This window comes from Hyla sarda, chromosome 3 (assembly GCF_029499605.1).
Source record: "Hyla sarda isolate aHylSar1 chromosome 3, aHylSar1.hap1, whole genome shotgun sequence".
NCBI lineage: Eukaryota > Metazoa > Chordata > Amphibia > Anura > Hylidae > Hyla > Hyla sarda.
In genome coordinates this window covers 13,954,726-13,975,728 of record NC_079191.1, presented here as the reverse complement: position 1 = coordinate 13,975,728, position 21,003 = coordinate 13,954,726, and the positions used below count along the sequence as shown (strand labels likewise).

Genomic DNA, 21,003 nt, shown 5'->3' with positions numbered 1-21,003 from the left:
CCGCCCCCTATATTGCTCAGTCATTGATTGACATATTGTGTAGATAACTAATGATGATGATATAAAAACTATAGAAATAATTAAATTACTTATTTAACATTTTAAAATAGAAAATATATGAAATGGAGCCCCTCCCCATAAGTAAAATAAAATGTTAATATAGGGACCTATCTGGTATCTGGATTATAGAGTAACGTGTGTGTCGTGTGTAGATGTGTCCCTCACACTATGGTTTTGTTGTAAAAACTACTATATCCTCTATATGATTTTATTGGCTTTTTAGATGCCTAAACTCCTATTGATAAAACTGAGAGCAGGGTCTGTGCGTTTCTATGAAGCCCGGGTGACTCCATGATTAGATGGGTGACAGAAATAATTAGCACATTAAAGGAGTTAGGACAATAAGAAAAAAAAAAATCATGAAAAATCTTAGGATATTATTTTAACCTTTTTATTCACTTGTGAGGGAAAAAAAGTAAAAAAAATAAAACTAAAAAAATAAACTCAAGGTGTCAAGGAGAAATATTTTTGAAATCAAGATGTTTGTCACTTTGTTATTAATCTTTTGTTCCCCAGCAGGGGGCACATGCCTATTTCGCAGGCCATGTGATGATTTAATCTTGGCTCCTCCCACTGGACTTTAATGCGCCATGTGAGTGGAGATAGTCTAAGATATTCTCTACTTCCTGTTCTATCTTAGATTAGTGGTGGACCTCCAGATGTTGCAAAACTACAACTTCCCGCATGGTGGGAAGTTGTAGTTTTGCGATAGCTGGAGATCCACACTTGGTTTCTAGACATGGAGTTCCCCTTTAAGTTTTTTACTTTTCATGCCAGTGTATAGCATCCATCTCTTTTATATGTCTAGAATAAGGTTACACAAGATAAGGATGTCGACTCCTATGTGGTCCTAAGTGTCCGGCCTTATTCAGTGTTGTCCCCTCACGGTCTCACCCATGTGTTTTTACCTCCTCGATGCTCCATCTATGGATGATGTGTAGACTGACTGACTGACCACTGTACATTGTACCCTGTGATGAATAAACTTGTCTTGGGCTTCTAAAGAAAAAACTTGTTGTGGTGCCGATTCTTTATGTCTCGATCTATATCATAGATGATCTTCGCACCCTGGTTGTCTCCATTCACACACATCACGTCATATTTTCTGATCTCTCACATATATCACATGGTGCATCTTTGCCTCACATAATTACCTCAAATCTTTACTTTATAACTTTACCTCAATTCTTTACCTAATATCTTTAGCTCACATTGTTACCTTAGATCTTTAGCTCACATCTTTATCTTACATCTATACCTCACATCTTTACCTCACAACATTACCTCACATCTTTGCCTCACATAATTACCTCAAATCTTTACCTTATAACTTTACCTCAATTCTTTACCTAATATCTTTACCTCACATGTTTACCTCACATCTTTACCTTACATCTTTACCCCCCCATCTTTACCTCACATCTTTACCTCACAACGTTACCTTAGATCTTTACCTCACATCTTTATCTTACATCTATACCTCACATCTTTATCTTACATCTATACCTCACATCTTTACCTCACAACATTACCTCACATCTTTACCTAAAATCTTTATCCTACATCTATACCTCACATCTTTACCTCACATTGTTACCTCAGATTTTTATCTCACATCTTTATCTTACATCTCTACCTCACATCGTTACCTCAGATCTTTATCTCACATCTTTATCTTACATTTATACCTCACATCTTTACCTCACATTGTTACCTCAGATCTTTATCTCACATCTTTATCTTACATCTATACCTCACATCTTTACCTCACAATGTTACCTTACATCTTTACCTCATATCTTTACCTCACATATTTACCTCAGATCTTTACCTTATAACTTTACCTCATATCTTTACCTCCCATCTTTACCTCCCATCTTTACCTCCCATCTTTACCTTACACCGTTACCTCACATCTTTATCTTACATCTATACCTCACATCTTTATCTTACATCTATACCTCACATCTTTACCTCACAATGTTGCCTCACATCTTTACCTCAAAACTTTAACTCACAATTTATACTTTGGGATAGAGGAAGGATGGTACTTCTGTCACTCGGTGTGGAGGCTCCAGCTAGACACCAGAGGCCATATCAACCTGTTTTAAAGGATTCATAGAGACACCGAGAGGATTCATAGAGATTAGAGACACAAAAGATTTACAGGGATTCGTAGAGGATGAACTTAGGTGCTACTGTCTTCAGCAACAAACATGTGACCGCATCTCCATCTACAGCCACAGTCATAACAACAAAGGCCACCACGGTGACTGAGAAGAATCCTTGTGGTAATGAGGAAGATGGGGGACGAGCCTCACCAGATCAGGAAGACTTGGATAGGAAGAAAAAGAGGTTTTTATTTAGAGAAAAACAAATTATTATTGAGGAGGCATGTTTGTAATTTCTGGTATATATGTGTAGAAATGTGATACATCTGTGATACAGGCTCCATTCATGGCTCCCACATAGAGAGGTTATCCAGGTGATTACTACAAAAACAGCACCACCCCTGTCCTCAGGTTATTTGTGGTATTGCAGCTCATTTCAGTTGGGGCCAATTTGTAATACCACATAAGTATAGGTGTGGCGCTGTTTTTGGAAGAAATTAGCTCTTTTTTATATTTACTATAACTCCTTCTCCCCTCATAACTTCTGCCTTAAAGGGGTACTCCGCCCCTATACAATTTATCTCCTTTATCATTCTAAAGGATAAGGGATAAGATGTCTGATCGCGGGGGTCCTGCCGCTGGGGAACCCCGCAAGCTGCGGCACCCCAGACATCTGGTGCATGGAGCAAACTTTGCTCCTTGCCGGATGACTGGCGATGCCGGGCGGAGGCTCGTGACGTCACGGTCACGCCAGGCCGTGACATCACGGCCACGCCTCTCAATGCAAGTCTATGGGAGGGGGCGTGACTGCCGTCACGCCCCCTCTCATAGACTTGCATTGAGGGTCGTGGCCGTGATGTCACGGCCTGGCGTGACCACGACGTCACGAGCCTCCGGCGCTGCACCCGACGCTCTAAACGAACACCGGTGCAGCAAAGAGATCGCGGGGGTCCCCAGCGGCGGGACCCCTGCGATCAGACATCTTATCCCCTATCCTTTGGATAGGGGATAAGATGTCTAGGGGCGGAGTACCCATTTAATGCCCAAGCATTTTTTTTTGTGTTTCCATCTCCACCTTCCAAATAATGTCATTTTAATTTTTTTTCATTAATATCCTAATTAAAACCTTGTGGGGGATTGTTCTTTTGCATGAAAAGATTAAGTTTTAATTGCTACCATTTTGGGATTCCTATATATCTTGTTTACGTTTTTGTTACGTCTTTTTATGTAGTGGAAATAGATTTTGTCATTGGTTATACGAGTTTTAAATTTACACCGTTCACCGTACAGTAAAAAATAAAAAATTTTGGGAAGATTTAACAAAATATATATTATTAAAGCGTCATCTAATTTCATAGAGAGGAAACCTTATAATCCTGTAGAAGAACCTTTTCCCTCTTTCTTTGGCGCAGTTGACGTTTTCCTGATGCGTTCCCTTTTCCTGGACGTATCTCTGTGATTCTCATTACATCCGAAGGACGCGTAGCCCGGTTCTGGGGAACATTCTGCTGTTTTTGTCTTCCTGTTAATGATTTAGTCTTTGTGCCCTTTTCACTATAAATGTTACACTTGTCACGGGCGACTTGATAAATTTTATATGTAAATCGAGGCCGTAATAAACAAGGTTCTGTGATACGTGTGAGATGGACGCCGCTCGCCTCAGTTATCTTTTTTTTGTTTGTTTTTTGTAGCTAATTCGGGTGGGGGTGATTGTCTTCCATCTTGATGGTATTTTTCTCCATAATTAATTATTTATAAGCCGCCCCCTTGTTTTTTTTTTTTCTTGCTGCTCTTCTTTCTTCTCCCATTTTTTGATACATCCGATGTCTGGTGTCTTCTTGGTAATGCAAAAAGAATGTGACCTTTTCTAGGTCAGCCGACTCTTTTCTCTCCAGATTCCTCCCCCATACATGCGCACGCTTAGCTTGATTAAACATGCATGTGTTCTAAATGTGGAGAGAGAGGGGACAACCACTGCCAGACAAATCTGGTGACAGCTCATCTCCCCTGAGCACATATGGATGGGATAATTTAAAGGGGTTCTCCACCATAAGAGAAGGTTTTACACCCTTGAAAAAGACAATCTCTTCAGGCCCCGCCCTCGAGGATCCTATCAATGACACAAGTAGGACAATGGTCAAGAAAATAGAGGAGAAAACAACCAATTTATGGGAAGGTTCGAGCAACCTTGGATCTGATATCCCAAATATCCCAAATAAAATTTAAAATTGAAAAATATATTTATCAATAAAAAAAATATATAAAAAAGTGCCCTTTTTTCTTCCCTGAGCCCCTGCCCCCCCCCCAAAAAAAATGCCTGTGCACGCCCCGGAACAATGATATCATCCTATAGTTTACAGGAAGCCAGCTGACCCAAGACTGACTTCTTCCGTACATATTGTATACCGGGGCAGCCCAATGGCGGTCTAGTTTTCAGTGGGACACCCTAAAAAGCCTGTGACTTAACTTCTTTTGGTTGTTTGTTATGGAAACGTAAATATTGCAGAAAAAATAAGCGTATGGACCTCCGACCGTAACCTCCAATTCTACCCCCCCTCCCCCCCGATGGAGAAGCAATGTGCAGAATGTAGAGGGGCCGATTACATGTTGCGTTCAGGATTCTCAGACTCCTTATTAAATTGTTGTTCTCTGTGATGATGACATTTTTGTTTTTTATTGCCATAATTTTGTACTTGAATAAGAGACATTTATATAATAACAGGATATCAGTAGACGTCGAGGGCCGCGCCATCTCTAGAATGCTGGGCCCAAATCCTTCAGACGGCGCAAATGTTCAAGTTGAACAATTTGTATCAATTTCTGAGAAATTATATCTCCTAATGTTGTTAATAATTGGTGCAATCCAACCCGAATGCATTAGTAGAACTTATCTACTTCTCCCCTTATGGCAATGAAATTATATTGTACAATGTCACGATCTGGAGTGCGGAGCAGTGTCAGTAGAGGTAGTCAAAGACCTGGTCCAATGGATAGGACATTGTGTTTTGTACACAATGGAGGGGGTCAGGACTGGGCCAGAATAATTGTGGCATTAGATTTAGGAGTTGAAGTTTTGCAACATCTGAAGGGCCACAGTTTGAGACCTCTGGTCTAGAAGAAGGTCTCACGCATGTCTTACACATCCTTGTATGGATCTTCAGCATTGAGCCCAATTCCAACTATGGGTCCATAATCCACCATTTTACCATTACAATTTTTTTGGGGAAGAACACAATGTTTATTTCCCCTTCCATAGGAATCTACAAGGCAAAAAGTGACATGGTATATCTAACCAGTTCTCTCCCCTAGAAGGATTGGTCGGTGACCATTGGAGTTATCTAAAGTGCTTCATGGAACGTGTCTGAGTATTTCAGTTTCTCCATACCCTCTACATATAGATTGGGCTTAGTTAGGATGATAAGGGGCTAAGTCAAAAGGAATTAACTCTAAAGACGAAGCAGATTTTTACCTGTAGTTCTGACACCCATAGAAAAAGACAATCTTTTCAAGCCCCACCCTCGAGGATCCGATCAATGACCTAAGTGAAATAAAGGTCAAGAATGCAGAGGCGAAAGCGAACAATTTCTATTTATGTGAAGGTCCTGGGAATGTTTTACACCCTTGAAAAAGACAATCTCTTCAGGTCCCGCCCTCGAGAATTCTATCAATGACACAAGTAGGACAATGGTCAAGAAAATAGAGGAGAAAACAACCAATTTATGTGAAGGTCCGAGCAACCTTGGATATGACGTTTTAGAGCTTGCAGACCAATTCTAGTATATGGTCTCCTTATTGATTTTGATATATAATGTAAGAACCAGAAGGGTTAATCTGCACTGAGGTCTTTTGTTGTTCTGGTTATTGTGGAAACGCCCTGTTCTCTGGATGGTCAGCTGACCTCGTTGGCTTTTCACCTGCTTAGCTCCCTATTTAAACCCTCATTATTCATCCAGGTGTCGCCTGCGAAAGAGCTCATACTCCTAGCTAGCGTTTTTACTATAGTTATATGCAAGTCAGACCGGCACTACGTGGTAGGAAGGAGACGGAGAGTGGGGGTGGATATATACTGCAATGCGGGCGTGTGGTGGTACTCTGGTATACACAGTGGTGCAATCTTCATAACCAAGCAAAGGAAAAAAGAGACCGACAACTCACCGAACTCACTTTGTCCGACTTCTTTATTGCATGTAATACAGTAACCCCCCGACATGCGATGGCCCCGACATATGATCAAATCGACCTACGATGCTTTTATATGTCGGGACCATCGCATTAACTGCTACCCGACAGCGCAAAATGCTTAAGCTGTTGTCGGATAGCAGTTTAAGCATCCCGGGCAGGTTCACTTACCTATCCCCGCTGCTCCGGGTCCACTTCGCGATCCTCTGGCGTCTTTTGCATCTCCTCCAGGGTCCGGGCCTCGCTTTCCGGCGTCGTTATTACGTCGTGACGCACGCCACGCTGGCGCTGCAACGTAATAACGTCACCAGAAAGCGAGGCCCGGACCCTGGGGAAGATGCGGAAGAAGCCGGAGGATCCTGAAGAAGACGCCGGAGCAGCGGGACAGCATCAGGAGCCCCTGGGACAGCATCGGGAGCGGTGAGGACCTGGTCCGGAGTGGCGGGGACAGGTGAGTACAGCTTCCTATACTTTACATTGCACGGATCCCTCAACATACGATGGATTCGACAAACGGTGGGTTGTTTGGAATGAATTACCATCATATGTTGGGGAACCACTGTACTCACATAAGATCATAGGGAGGGGACATACACAGGGGGGATACCAACAGGCCACAAGCTCCGTTTCGCACCAATCAGTGCTTCATCCGGCCATACAACTTTGTCTGGATTAGTGCACTTTATACACAGGTAAGACCCATTAGTGACCACCCACACACGTGATTCACAACATCTGAGGGGAGGTGGAGCTTTTACAGGTATACTGCGGGGTCTGCTTTTTCATTTAACCCTAAAGGGCCCGTTGCATTGGATCTCAAAATCCAATTCAACTCCCTTTTGAGAAGTGTCCTCTCTGTATTTTCTCCTTCTCTGTGTTCTATTTTTTCAAGACCCACAAATCGGAGGGTTTCAGGGTTATTCCCATGAGCCTCTCTTACATGGGATATTAGACGGGGTGCCCCTTGTCTGTCCGTGCGGATGGAGTAAAAATGCTCCCTAATCCGCCCAAACAGCTGGCGGCGCGTATTTCCAATGTAATAAAAGCCGTATGGGCAGAAAATAGCGTACACAATGTTTATGGATTTGCAGGTTATCAGTTCATTTACTGTGTGAAACATGGGCCCCAATCTTATGTACCTGACTGCCATGTTATATTTACAGTAATTTCAGTTTTTACATTTTAGATTTCCTTTCAGGGCAAGGTCGCCCAACCATGTAGTTTTACTTTTTTTTTCTCCTTGTTCTGGGCTGCTCTCAGGACATCTCCTATTGTTTTGTTCTTATTATATGTAATTCTTGGTCTCCTAGTCGCTACACTCCGGGATCGGCTCAGTGACAGAGCACCTTTCCCAGTATATAGACTGGCTCCTAAAACCCCTTCTGCCCTCTTTCCCGTCCTACACAAAAGACACACGAGGATCTATATCGGGAGGAAGGCTTCAAGATATGCTCCATAGACGTTGTCAGCCTGTACACCCGCATCCCACATGATGCGGGTGTACAGGCTGTAAAAGAATATCTGTTGCAGACCGGCAAGTCGAATGCCTTTGTAGAATTCATATGTGAAGGCCTGTACTTCGTTTTAATGAAAAGTACCTTTAAATATGCGGATACCTGGTATAGACAGGAGACCGGAACCCCAATGGGGACTGCGGTCTCCTGTACATATGCAAATTTGTTTTTGGCAATCTTTGAGGAAAAATATGTGTACACTCAAAGCAATCCTTAATTGTGTGTGTGTGTGTGAATTGCATATACCACAGCGTTACACTGCAACTGCTAGTTACATCAGCATGGGGGAAAGACAGGAGTGCAGAGTGCTGTGCTGTTCTCAGCCTGGAAACAATTTTCTGATTTTGTCTCTTATATTTAACCTTTTAAGGATGCTAGGCATATGCATACGGCCTGCATCCCGAGTCCTTAAGGACGTGGGGCGTATGCTCACGCCCGTGGGAATTCCGGTCCCCGCCGCTAGCCGGGTGGGGATCGGACCGGGAGGGTCCTGAGACCCCCCCATGTCGGCGATCACAGAAAATCGCATGTCAATTCAGACATGCGATTTTCTGCCATTCCGGGCTATCGGGTCTCTGGTGACCCGATCACCTGGAAAATAGGCATGATCGGAGCGGTCACTAACAGCCCCGATCATCCTGAGGGCTAGGAGCGAGGTTGCAGTGCTGCGATCTCCTCCTATCCCCTGCCATTGGTCAGAACTGATTCTGACCAATGGCAGAGCAGGACAGTGGGTTGCCATGGATTTTGCCACCCCTGGATGTCGAGGGGAACGTGAGGAGAAGATGGAGGCCGGTACCTGGAGGAGAAGATGCCTGGGGACCCCCGATCGTCGCTGGAGACTGCTGGATCCTGGCTCAGGTAGGGAAACTACGGTGGCGGGGGGGGGGGGGGGGGAATGAAAGTGAAAGTAAAGTGATCTTTACTGTGGCAACCACTAGGAAGGCCAAACTGCAACTCCCAACATGCCCAGACAGCCAAAGGCTGTCTGGGCATGCTGTGAGTTGTAGTTTTGCAACATCTGGAGGGTCACAGTTTGGAGACCACTGTTACAGTGGTGCCCAAACGGTAGCCCTCCAGATGTTGCCAAACTACAACTCTCAGCATGCCTAGACTGCCCAGGCATGCTGGGAGTTGTAGTTCTGTAACATCTGTCCCTTCAGATTTTGCAATTTTCATGAAATTTTTGAAAATTGCTGCTCTACCTTGAAGCCCTCAAATTTTCCCAAAAAGCTAAAATATGTCCATTTTATGATGCCAACATAAAGTGGACATATTGTATTTGTGAATAAAAATAAAATTTATTTGGAATAACCATTTTTCTTACAAGTAGAGAGCTTCAAAGTTAGAAAATTGAAATAGAAAATCAACTTGCTCCAGAAAGTTAAACAGATTTGTGAATTACTTCTATTAAAAAATCTTAATCCTTTCAGTACTTATGAGCTTCTGAAGTTAAGGTTGTTCTTTTCTGTCTAAGTGCTCTCTGATGACACCTGTCTCGAGAAACGCCCAGTTTAGAAGCAAATCCCCATAGCAAACCTCTTCTAAACTGGGCGTTTCCCGAGACAGGTGTCATCAGAGAGCACTTAGACAGAAAAGAACAACCTTAACTTCAGAAGCTCATAAGTACTGAAAGGATTAAGATTTTTTAATAGAAGTAATTCACAAATCTGTTTAACTTTCTGGAGCCAGTTGATATACATATAAAAAGTTTTTTCCTGGAATACCCCTTTAAGGTAAAAGAAAGAGCTTATCCTAACGAATTAATAAAAAAGTAGACTGAAAGCAAACCAGAAAGACAGAAATGTTTTATTATGTGAAAAAATCTAAGTAATTCCAGAGAAATGTTTCACCTTCATATTCAATAATTCCCCAATGAATAAAACGATAGAAGCAGCAACAAGAAGAAATCGGTAGATTCTAGAGTCAGATGAGACATTAAAGACTGTAGCGACAATGAGGGACATTTATCAATGTTTGCTTATGGATCCTTTTTTTTTTTAGTAATTTTTTCCTTACTTTTTTTTTGCTTACCGTATTTTTCGCCCTATAGGACGCACCGGCGTATAAGACGCACAGAATTTTTAGGGGCAAAATCTAAAAAAATAAAGATTTTGAACTCAATAGTGGTCTTCAACCTGCGGACCTCCAGATGTTGCAAAACTACAACTCCCAGCATGCCCGGACAGCCGTTGGCTGTCCGGGCATGCTGGGAGTTGTAGTTTAGCAACATCTGGAGGTCCGGAGATTGAAGACCACTGCATAGGAGGTAATACTCACGTGTCCCCGCCGCTCCGGACCCGTCACCGCTGCCCTGGATGTCGCTCCATCGCTGTCGCCGTGTCCCTGTCGCTCCGGAACGTCTCCGCTGCCGGCCGGGTATCCTCGCTCTCCGTCGCCGCCATCACGTTGTTACGCACGTACGCGACGACATGATGACGAGGAAGGAGAGCGCCGGCCATACAGGGGATCCCTGAACGGAGAAGACACCGAGGAGGCAGGTAAGGTCCCTCCCGGTGTCCTGTAAGCACTAACCCGGCTATTCAGTCGGGCTGTTCGGGACGCCGCGGTGAAACAGCCCAACTGAACAGCCGGGTTAGTGTCACTTTCCCTTCAGACGCGGCGGTCAGCTTTGATCGCCGCGTCTGAAGGGTTAATACAGGGCATCACCGCGATCGGTGATGTCCTGTATTAGCCGTGAGTCCCGGCCGTTGATGGCCACAGGGACCGCCGCGATAGGGGTGTATTCGCCGTATAAGACGCACCGACTTTTTCCCCCCAGTTTTGGTGAAGAAAAAGTGCGTCTTATACGGCGAAAAATACGGTATGTGTGACGTATTTATCATCTGGTTTCAGCCTGTTGATCATTTTCTTTCACGTAAGCAATTTTCCCTTTTTTACTTTGGTAGTAGCTTTTTCTGCTCCATGTTTGAACTGGAGTAAATTTAGTCAATTTTTAACCCTGTTGCGACTTTTTTTTTGCGCAGTTGCGACTGTCGCAGTTAATAAATACCTGACTACCCGTAGTCCATTTTAAAATTATTACTACGTAGTTAATTTTTGGAAAACTTGCTTTTCTGGCTTTCCAGTCAAAATTTCGCACGAAAAATGGCGTAGTCGCAGTTGCGACAATTTTGCGACAATAATAGTAAAGAAAACCTGACTAAACCCGTTGATAAATGTCCATATAGGAGACCAAGAATTACGTATAAAAAGAACAAAACAATAGGAGATGTCCTGAGAGCAGGAGAAAAAAAAAGGAAAACTACGTGATTGGGCGACCTTGCCCCGAAAGGAAATCTAAAATACAAGATGGCCGTCAGGTACATAAGATTGGGGCCCATGTTTCTGATAACCTGCAAATCCCAAAACATTGGGCCTCATTTACTAAGACCGGAGAGTTTTTTTTTTTTTCCTCCATTATTTTTCTCACCTTATTTATTATTGTGTTACAAGTGTCGGGTATTTTCTGTCACACGGAATATTGTTTGGTCGCACAAACTAGGCGAGTAAAAAAAAAATTTTTTTATTTTTTTTAAATGCAGACTTGGAGACCCTATTGAGAAGAGAGGACGTTTGTAGAAAATGACTATGTTCAAAGCAATAACAATCAACATATCCATCACTTATCAAAATTAATTTTAAAGTTTACACAAATAGTCCATGTAAAGAAAGGCTGACGAAAGGGCACAAAATCAACCGCCAGCTCGTTAATCTATCCTGAGAGATGCAAATAACGTCTCTAATGGCTGTTGTTGTGAACATCATTAAAGGGGTTGTCCAGGGAAAAACTGGCTCCAGAAAGTTAAACAGATTTGTAAATTACTTCTATTAAAAAATCTTAATCCTTTCAGTACTTATGAGCTTCTGAAGTTAAGGTTGTTCTTTTCTGTCTAAGTCCTCTCTGATGACACCTGTCTCGGGAACCGCCCAGTTTAGAAGAGGTTTGCTATGGGGATTTGCTTCTAAACTGGGCGTTTCCCAAGACAGGTGTCCTCAGAGAGCACTTAGACAGAAAAGAACAACCTTAACTTCAGAAGCTCATAAGTACTGAAAGGATTAAGATTTTTTTAATAGAAGTAATTTATAAATCTATAGAATATGTAGTGTGTGTAGCTCACCTAGGATAGAGATGGTACTTGAGGTTAACGGTGTTGCCTTCACCCAAAAAGGCCTATAGCTAAAAAAGTATATGTGTTATAAATATAAAATATTTATAGATACCAGTCCTCTAAAGTACTGCAGATATAGGGTGGAAGTAAAGTGAAGAATAAAGAAATGGAACAGATAGTATAAATGAATGGAAAATTATTTATAACAATTGATGTATGTCGTCACCTTTAGCAGGGCCCTTGCGTGGGGTGAACGGCGATACTGGTTGATAACAATAAAATATATAATGGTATTAAAATGTAATCAAAAATATTATTAATATTAATGAAAATATCAATTATGATAAATATGCTGTAAAAAATTAATCTCACTCGCTTATTGCACTTAGTCCATTCAGTGTATTGGATCCATAAATGATACAGTTGGTGAGATTGTATACTTGTGTATACCTCCTATGTAGTTTGTAGATACAGTTCATAGGTATAGTTCGTTGGTGATTGTGATGGTATTACTAGTAGATGTAGAGGTGTCTTAGAAGCGTACTGACTGTGTAACACTTGTAATGATTAACGCTGCACAGCACCACTCACCCACTGCAGGATAGGTTACTGCTTCGGCTGTCACGGCTGGTGCGGCTGTCACGACTGCGTCCTGTGCTGGGGACGGCTGCGTCTTGTGTGAGCCCGTCTGTGTGATGGGTGAGTGGTTCTCCGGCGGTTCGTGGGTCCCGGGCTGGCACGGCAGGCGTCCGGCCTGTAGAGATGATGTCCGGGACTCACGTAGGTAATCTCGGATGGCAATTATGATAGTCTTTGTGGTTATTGTGCAATAGCGTATATACTGTGGCAAGCTAGACGCGTTTCAATGTCACGAACATTTTCTTCAGTAGCTATATGGTCCAATAAGTGCAATAAGCGAGTGAGATTAATTTTTTACAGCATATTTATCATAATTGATATTTTCATTAATATTAATAATATTTTTAATTACATTTTAATACCATTATATATTTTATTGTTATCAACCAGTATCGCCGTTCACCCCACGCAAGGGCCCTGCTAAAGGTGACGACATACATCAATTGTTATAAATAATTTTCCATTCATTTATACTATCTGTTCCATTTCTTTATTCTTCACTTTACTTCCACCCTATATCTGCAGTACTTTAGAGGACTGGTATCTATAAATATTTTATATTTATAACACATATACTTTACAAATCTGTTTAACTTTCTGAAGCCAGTTGATATACATATAAAATGTTTTTTCCTGGAATACCCCTTTAAAAACCCTCCATTTTTATGAACTTTCCAACTGCTGCTGGCTGTCGGGTTTTCATTTTCAAAATCTCACACTTTTTCCGTGTGTTTCACCTTATACTCCGAGAACACGCCCCATTTCGTTTAAAACCCACCCATTTGGTGTGTTTTACTAAACACTCGGAGAGTTTTCAAAACGGAGTGTTTTTTTGGTCGCAAACAGTGTCGCATAGGTCATGTGACTGAAAAAGACTTGGGTTCACATTAGTAAATGAGGGCCATTGTGTACGCTATTTTCTGCCCATGCGGCTTTTATTACATTGGAAAGACACGGATTAGGGAGCATTTTTACTCCATCCGCACGGACAGACAAGGGGCACCCCGTCTAATATCCCATGTAAGAGAGGCTCATGGGAATAACCCTGAAACCCTCCGATTTGTGGGTCTTGAAAAAATAGAACACAGAGAAGGAGAAAATACAGAGAGGACACTTCTCAAAAGGGAGTTGAATTGTATTTTGAGATCCAATGCAACGGGCCCTTTAGGGTTAAATGAAAAAGCAGACCCCGCAGTATACCTGTAAAAGCTCCACCTCCCCTCAGATGTTGTGAATCACGTGTGTGGGTGGTCACTAATGGGTCTTACCTGTGTATAAAGTGCACTAATCCAGACAAAGTTGTATGGCCGGATGAAGCACTGATCGGTGCGAAACGGAGCTTGTCGCCTGTTGGAATCCCCCCTGTGTATGTCCCCTCCCTATGATTTTATGTGAGTATTACATGCAATAAAGAAGTCGAACGACGTCAGTTCGGTGAGTTGCCGCTCTCTTTTTTCCTTTGCTTGGTTATGAAGCGTTTGTACTGTATCTTGTATTACTAACATATTTGACCCATTGTCTCCACTCTCTGACTTCTCTCTTGTTTCTACGATTCGGCTTTTCTGTTATCTCTTGGCATTGACTCAGCCTGTGGACTGTGACATATTGTGTGTATATTTTTAATTTCTGTTGTGCGTGTGATTCCTGACAGTGTCCCGACCTCCATCTGTATTGTAAGTTTATTTTGTTGACATTTTACTCCCTGCACTTACTCAGACAGGGACTTTCACCGTGGTTGTGGACCTGTTGCCTAGGGGGCGTACGCATGTAGGCCAGGCAAGTGGGAGAAGGTGTGTTTAGGGCTTCACTCTTCCCTGCCCATACATGCCCCATATTATATATATATATATATATATATATATATATATATATATATATATATTCCTAATTCTAGATATTCCTCTCTTAACATGCTTCTTTCCTATTATCCTAATTAAAATTTTAAATTGATAAATATATTTTATCAATAAAAAAAAATGTATATATATATATATATATATGTCTCAGTAGTTGAGCCAATCCTACCCTTAACCCTTTCATAAACTGCAGATCAGACCTTGCTGTAAGGAATCTATCTTGGTATCTATAACCAGAGACCAAGCACAATAAGCTGCCCACTAAAAATGGAGCAACTCCACATGAATTATTAGGTGCATCTGTCATAAAATAAAACGTTTGACATGTCCGAGGGAGGTGTCAATAGTTTTTATCGGTCAGGGTCTTCAGAGTTGTTCAGACCCCTACCAACCACCAGAAGCAGGGAGAGAAGCGTGTATCCAAGCTCTTCTCTCCCTGATCTGTTTCTACGTGACCAAGATGACCCCATAGACTTTACTCATTCCGGTGGTCTTGGTCAAGTGACACACAGCCAGGAGAGAACACGTTTAGCATGCACTTCTCTTGGCTTATTCTAGTCGGGGTCTGAACTTTCAGTATGACGACGACTAGAAAAGTATGATGATGACTTTAAGACATATAAAGATCCAGAAAACCTTGGTCCGGCTGATGAATGATATATTCACTGTAATGTTCACGTGTTGATGTTCTTCTGTTTCTATGACATTTATATAATCTTGAGATGAACAATAGTTTCTTAGTCTGAGTTGATTGTCTTAATGTCGTCTTCAGGTCCTTGAAAAGTTGTCGCATGACGCTTACTGTTTACTTCTTCAAAACGTCATTGTTTTCTACCTGGGGTTGTGTGGGTGGTGCGGTGGAATATTATAGCGCTTTTATATACTTATTTAATCTTGTGGATGATCCACCTTGTGCTACGTCTCATCTGTCTACAATGTATTTATAAATCCTTCTCATTGACAAAAACATTGGCCTTCATCTTGGCACGTAATCGGAAGTTGTAGATAAGTTTACTCTCCAAAAGTCCATAAGATGTTGGAACTTTGGAGAACACTTACTCCGGACGTCTGCACCACAAACACTTAATGTGTTTTACCGATGTGCACCCATTCTACATATGACACCAATATGTCTCACCCACGCCCCCCCACTGCCTTGCCTCCGCAATTACGTGGGACTTTGATAAATGACAATGGCAAAACGGAAACATTATCGTACATATGTCCTGCTTCATATCCCGAAAAAGTAGCAGGTACAATACGGCCAATATCCTCCCTTACCTGTGTACTGCTCCGCTGACACACGGCCGTCTGCGCATGCGCGGCGGTGGTCCGCGGACAGGGGGACTGCAGCGCCTACAAGGCACCTCCACAGCCCCTCCCTTGCCGAACCGAGAACCTGCCAACCGCAGCGGCATACGATGATAACCACCAGAAACCCCAACGATACACGGAGTACCAGCACGCATCCATGACCGGACGGCACGAAGCGCAAGCATCAGACCGAGTGACTCTCAACCACGGCAAAACTCACAATCACCTTTCCCCCCTGCTATGGACTTAAATATCAAAGACATTTTGAGCATTTGCAAACAGTATTTCAACACTGCCTTTTTAAAAAAATTTTTTTTTTTTTCTTTACCTTTCCCATTGCCCCTCCCTGACAAGCACACCTGACTGTGACGTCACCCAACCAGCCGATTTTCGCGGTCTTTTTGTGCATATAAAAAGCATTATGTTACCTGTCTCTGTACCCATGACCTGAGGAAGAGGGGCGATCCCTCGAAACGCGTTGTCTGTCCTTTATGAACAAATAAAGACTGAACTCTTTACCACACCTGTAGTCTTTTACCTTATTGACCACCTGGACGGATCCTGCGAGCGCCAGATGAGTATCTGATTTTCTATTCTGTGACCTCTGCCATGGGCACAGAACGCGCATCCAATCATGTTCTAAGACACCTAGTTGGAGTGAAACACTGACTTTAATGTATAGCTACCTGGAAAAGATGGCACAAGAGCTACTTTGCACGTCCTTTCTTCTTTGATGTCCTAGTGATGCCTCCACTTTTATCTAGTTCTGCAAGGACTGTGAACTATGAAGAGAAAAGACCTAAGATGATTCACAGTCCACCGTAGTCATGGCTTCTTCCTACATAATGTGTCACCCATGTTCATCTCTCATAGAAAATGATGGGATGTTTAGAAGATGTAATACAATACGTTCTCTCTGTTGTCCGTGCCTTGGTTCATGTCGGGTGCCGGTACTAGAACTTACCATTGTGTCAGTAAGGATGGCCTATTTCAGTCATGTATTGTAGATTTAATGTGCTTTCCAGTGAATAGAACTATATATATACATATATATATATATATATATATATAAATATACAGTGACCCCCCGACCTACGATGGCGCCAACAAACGATCATTTCAACATACAATGGCCTCTTAGAGGCAGCATCAACATACGATGCTTTTGTATGTCGGGGCCATCGCATAAACGGCTATCCGGCAGCGCAGACTGCTTCAGCTGCCACCGGATAGCCGTTTACGGTGCCCCGTGTGGTCCGCTGAAGATCACTTACCTGTCCTCGGGGCTCCGGCGCGTCCTCTTCAGGATCCCCTGCATCGTCGGCGCTCTCCATCGTTGTCATCCAATAGGAGTGGCGTGTGTAGTGACGTGATGGCGGCGACGGAGAGCGACGTTCCCAGGCAGCAGAGACCTTCCTGGAGCGTCGGGGACACCACAGGGACGCGGTGACATTGATGGAGGGCGACATCCAGGGCAGCGGTGACGAGCGGTGATGGACCGGAGCGGCGGGGACATGTGAGTATAACCTCCAATACCAGTGGTCTCCAACCTGCGGACCTCCAGATGTTGCAAAACTACAACTCCCAGCATGCCCGGACAGCCGTTGGCTGTCCGGGCATGCTGGGAGTTGTAGTTTTGCAACATCTGGAGGTCCGCAGGTTGGAGACCACTGTCCTATACTTTACATTGCACGGATCCCTCAACATACGATGGTTTCAACAAACGACGGATTACCATCGTATGTTGAGGGACCACTGTATATATACACACGTACACATATGAAAAGAACCATAGATGTACAGTTTGTTATGCACATTACCAATTATAAAAAAAATATACAGTGACCCCCCGACTTATGATGGCCCCGACATATGATCATTTCAACATATGATGGCCTCTCAGAGCCCATCGTATGTTGAAGGCAGCATCGACATATGATGCTGCTGTGTGTCGGGGCCATCGTACAAACAGCTATCTGACAGCGCTGACAACTTCAGCATCTGACAGATAGTTGTTTAATGTCCCCGTGTCCCCCGTTCTGCCTCCTGTTACTCACATGCTGTCCTGCTAACTCATACAGGCTTCCACTGTGAGCTCTGTGTAAGCCCCGCCCCCCAGTGCAGCCATAGCCAATAGCCTGCAGCATCTTGCTGCAGGCATCCAATGAGCTGCTGGCTGCCCTCCCCTTCCTTTCCTATAGAGCTGTAGTCGGCAGGATGGTAATGGAGGACATTCTGTCCCCCCCTGAAGGTATTTAAAGAACTGTACAGTACTGTATGCGATGTCACACATCACATACAATACATATACACACAATACACCCCATACATCAATGTTTCCCTATCAGTGTGCCTCCAGCTGTTGCAAAACTATAACTCCCAGCATGCCCAGACAGTCAATGGCTGTACATGCATGCTGGGAGTTGTAGTTGTGCAACACCTGGAGGCACCTTGGTTTGTTAAACACTCCCCATACACTCCACATACAATGGTCATCCCAGAACCAATTAGCAGTTTCCCATAGAGATATGTATTCAACATACAATGGTTCCGAGGCCCCAGAACCAATTACCATTTTTACATAGACATATGTACTCGACATATGATGGTTTCAACATATGATGGTTCTCCTGGAACCAATTAATATCATATGTTGAGGGACCACTGTATATGTATAACACACAAGGGAGGGGTCAGTATGATAAAATTCAAACGCAACTTAATAAAAATCTAAAGAAAAATGCAAAAAAAAAAAAAGCAAAGACGGCAAATGAAATGAATACAGTCATTAGAGGTGCAGGTACCTAAGGCCTCTCTGCCTCGTAAGAAGATACCTGTATTATAAAGGACAGGGGGTAGTCTGGTCTGCAGTCTGTGAACGCAGGAATCGGGGGCCTATAGTAAGGCAAGTCTGGTCTGGGGTCTTTTTTTTTAAGTTTTACCTTGTCTGAAGTCTATATAAGGTCTGGTCTGAGGTCTGTATTTTTTAAAGAATCTAGCCTGGGGTCAGCATGAAATTTCACAATGCAGCACAAAACACCCCACCAGCAGCACCAAATACCACAGTGCAGCACAAAACACCCCCCTCCCCACCAGCTGCACCAAATACCCCAGTGCAGCACAAAACACCCCACCAGCAGCACCAAATACCACAGTGCAGCACAAAACACCCCCTCCCCAACAGCAGCACCAAATACCACAGTGCAGCACAAAACACCCCACCAGCAGCACCATATACCACACTGCAGCACAAAACACCCTCTCCCCAACAGCAGCACCAAATACCACAGTGCAGCACAAAACACCCCACCAGCAGCACCAAATACCACAGTGCAGCACAAAACACCCCCCTCCCCAACAGCAGCACCAAATACCACAGTGCAGCACAAAACACCCCCCTCCCCAACAGCAGCACCAAATACCACAGTGCAGCACAAAATACCCCCCTCCCCACCAGCAGCACCAAATACCGCAGTGCAGCACAAAACACCCCCCTCCCCAACAGCAGCACCAAATACCACAGTGCAGCACAAAACACCCCCCTCCCCAACAGCAGCACCAAATACCACAGTGCAGTACAAAACACCCCACCAGCAGCACCAAATACCGCAGTGCAGCACAAAACACCCCCCTCCCCAACAGCAGCACCAAATACCACAGTGCAGCACAAAACACCCCCCTCCCCAACAGCAGCACCAAATACCACAGTGCAGTACAAAACACCCCACCAGCAGCACCAAATACCACAGTGCAGCACCAAACACCCCCTCCCCACCAGCAGCACCAAATACCACAGTGCCGCACAAAACTCCCCCCTCCTCAACAGCAGCACCAAATACCACAGTGCAGTACAAAACACCCCACCAGCAGCACCAAATACCACAGTGCAGCACCAAACACCCCCCTCCCCAACAGCAGCACCAAATACCACAGTGCAGTACAAAACACCCCACCAGCAGCACCAAATACCACAGTGCAGCGCAAAACACCCCCCTCCCAACGGCAGCACCAAATATCACAGTACAACACAAAACACCTTCCCAGCAGCAACAAATACCACAGTGCAGAACAAAACATCTCCCCCACACAGCCCCATTTACCACAGTGCCGCACATAACATCCCCCATCAGCAGCACCACATATCACAGTGCAACACAAAACACCTTCCCAGCAGCAACAAATACCACAGTGCAGAACAAAACATCTCCCCCACGCAGCCCCATTTACCACAGTGCAGCGCAAAACATCCCCCATCAGCAGCACCACATATCACAGTGCAATACAAAACATTTAAGCCGATGGTTCCCGTTTGCCTTTGTCTGGTCCCCTGAGGGTCAAATCCCAGTCTGAGACCTCAAGGACGCAGTAGAATAGACCTGAGGAAGGGAGGATTTCACCTCTCAATATGCGTTGTCCTATATCTAATAAGGTTCCTTTTATTTTCCATCGTGGTCCAGAAGTGGTCATCGCCACATGACAGCAAAGCACCATAGAGCACGCTCTACTTTTGAGTTCCTTCTGTGGTCTCCTCCATTTGCATTAAAGGGGTACTCCGATGGAAAACTTTTTTTTAAATCAACTGGGGACAGAAAGTTAAACAGATTTGTAAATGACTTATATATAAAAATCTTAAGCTGCTGTATCCTCCACAGGAAGTTATGTAGTTATTTTCTGTCTGACAACAGTGCTCTCCGCTGACACCTCTGTCCATCTCAGGAACTGTCCAGAGCAGGAGCAAATCCCCATTGCAAACCTCTCCTGCTCTGGACAGTTCCTAAGATGGACAGAGGGGGCAGCAAAGAGCACTGTGTTCAGAAAGAAAGGAAATTCTAAAAGAAATGTACCATACAGAAGCTGATAAGTACTGGAAGGATTAAGATTTTTTAAATAGAAGTCATTTACAAATCTGTTTAACTTTCTGGGGCCAGTTGATTTAACCCTTTGCCGCAAATGAACGTAAATTAACTCCATCTGCAGCTCCCAAGGTATGACGCGCGTTCAGCAGGTGAGTGCGCATCATACCCAGCTAGTCCCAGTTGCTATGAGCAACCAGGACCCCCGGCTAATGCCGGACATCACCGATCGGCTGATGTCCGGCATGAACCCTTTAGACGTGGTGATCAAACTTGATCGCCGCATCTAAAACGAAAGTAAACAGCTCAGTGGTGCTGTTCAGGACCGCCGCGGTGAAATCCCGGCATCCCTCTCCAGGCAGGAG

The 21,003-nt window shown here is 43.8% G+C and overlaps 1 protein-coding gene across 1 annotated transcript in view; it reads left to right on the top strand.

The window, feature by feature from the left end:
• The first annotated feature begins 2,344 nt into the window (after window positions 1–2,344).
• Window positions 2,345–21,003, top strand: part of LOC130360501 (fibrinogen-like protein 1) — a 108,775-nt gene continuing 90,116 nt past the window's right edge. The window contains exon 1 of the mRNA XM_056562998.1: window positions 2,345–2,415. The gene's annotated coding sequence lies outside the window, so the exon portion shown is untranslated. The remainder of the gene's footprint in view (window positions 2,416–21,003) is intronic.